Here is a 2381-nt window from a genome sequence, read left to right on the forward strand (position 1 = left end):
AAACTACATAGAAATATGTTTCTCAGTCCCAAGGTCACTGTGGGCTTAGTCAGTAATAATCATGAGATACCCTGTGTTCCCCTTGTGTGGCATTGTTTTAGTGGTCTTCTCCTGAGTGTCTCCCATTGAAAGACTTCAAGGAAATTTCCTGTTTCCTTCCCTTTCCTTCCTGGAAGTAGTGTAGAACAGTCTATTCTCCTTAAGAAGCTTACTTGGCATGGGAAACTTCTCCCCATCCCAACATTTTTTTTATATATTTTCTACCTTCTACATTTACCAATACCTTCACCTCAGGATCCTACATGTGAAGCAGGTCCATCAGTTTCAGGTATCTGATGTCCTTAAGAAATAGTATTTTGAACACATTTGCTGTATAATCGTCTCATCTCGCTTAGTAGCTAGACATTGAAATTGTTCAATGTCTAAAATAGAGCTTGAACTTAAAAAGACATTTAAGAAGGATAGAATATATTAAATGCAAACATATGTCTAGGCTGGCTCCTGTTCGAGTATTTTCTAAGATAGATACATATTAGATGTATTTGTTTTTATAGATCTCCACTGTGGGTGAAATGATTTTTCCCTGGGAAGGCATATTAAGGCTATAAAAGATGCATTTTCATCCTGTTGGAAGAATGTTTATGAGGCAAGCTCTTATGTTGATGCAGGTGACATTAGTTGTAGTCTGTTGTTCTCCAAACAATGGCCTTGCTGTGTTCTGTACTATTCCTTCAAAATTCTTAAATTACTGTAACCTCAGAGATTTAAAATATCCATTAGTGTCAGGTAGGGAACTATCCAGTGCAGTCACAGGAAAAGGATTCGCATGTGGAGCATTGCCTCTGCTTTCAGATCAGAATAAGCAAAATTATTTACACTGAAGGAGGATTCAGGGTAAGCAACCACGTGCTGGAATCACTACTATGAAAAAAGTACATGACTGTGGTAGGGGGAGTGATTTTGTAATTTCCCATCATGTTTGAATCCATGCCATGTGTATGAACACAGACCAGAGTATGTGGGTATACAGTTTGGGAAGCTAGTTCTGAGCCAATGAAGGTTGAATTTGACAATAGGTAACTCTCTTTGTGGAGAAATGTTCACTCCTGCATGACACACTAATATCAGCTCAGACATTTGAGAAGATCATTGACTATGTGTAAATTTACCATGCTCAATACAAAATAACAGCATATGGGCAATATCAGTCTATCTATTCTTAATTACTGCTCTATTTTGTTCGTGATCTATCAAATTTCTGAAGATCAGATTACTAAGCTGAGTCAATATTTAGCTACACACTTTGTTAAGTGTAAGTCATTAGTTAGCCACAAACTAACCCACTAGTTAGTCACACATACTAACTCACTAGTTAACTACATACACTATGTCACCTGTTAGACACACACCTAAGTCACTTGTTTGCAAAACACATGAAGTCACTAGTTAGGCAAACACCTAAATCAATAGTCAGCCACCCACATGCCTATGTCACTAGTTAGTCACTGCTTCCTGAACATAACTCCAGGGGCACAGACACTGAGAGAAACAATTAATAAATGGGACCTCTTCAAACTTAGAAGCTTCTGTAAGTCAAAGGACAAAGTGGACAAGACCAAACAGGTTCCCACAGACTGGGTAAAGATTTTCACCAATCCTATATCTGACAAAGGTCTGATCTCCAAAACATACAAAGAACTCAAGAAACTAGTCAAGAAAACACCAAATAATCGCATTAAAAATGGCATACAGAACTGAAGAAAGAATTCTAAATAGAGGAAATCAAAAAGGTGGAAAAACACTTAAGAAAATGCTCCACATCCTTAGCTATCAGGGAAATGCAAATCAAAAAACTTTAAGATACCATCTTACTCCTGCCAGATTGGCTAAAATTAGAAATACCAATGATGACTCATTTTGGAGAGGATATGGAGAAAGGGGGACACTCCTCCACTGCTGGTGGGAGTGCAAACTCATACAGCCATTTAGGAGATAAGTATGGCCGTTCCTCGGGAAAATGGGAATTAGTTTACCACAAGACCTGGCAATCGCCCTCTTAGGCATATACTGAAAGGATTCACATCCATACAACAAAGACATCTGTTCAACTATGTTCATAGCAGCACTATTTGTAATATCAAGAACCTGGAAGCAACTTAGGTGCCCCTCAATTGAAGAATATTTAATGAAGATGTGGCACATCTACACAATGGATTACTACTCTGCAGAAAAAAATAATGGTATATTGAAATGCGCAGGTTAGTAGAGGGCACTTGAAAAAAACCACCCTGATTGAGGAAACTCAGTCACAAAAAGAGGAAAATAGTATGTACTCACTCATAAATGGATTTTAGACCTAGATCAAAGGATCACCATCCTAT

The sequence above is a fragment of the Phodopus roborovskii genome, unplaced genomic scaffold (assembly GCF_943737965.1).
Source record: "Phodopus roborovskii unplaced genomic scaffold, PHOROB, whole genome shotgun sequence".
NCBI lineage: Eukaryota > Metazoa > Chordata > Mammalia > Rodentia > Cricetidae > Phodopus > Phodopus roborovskii.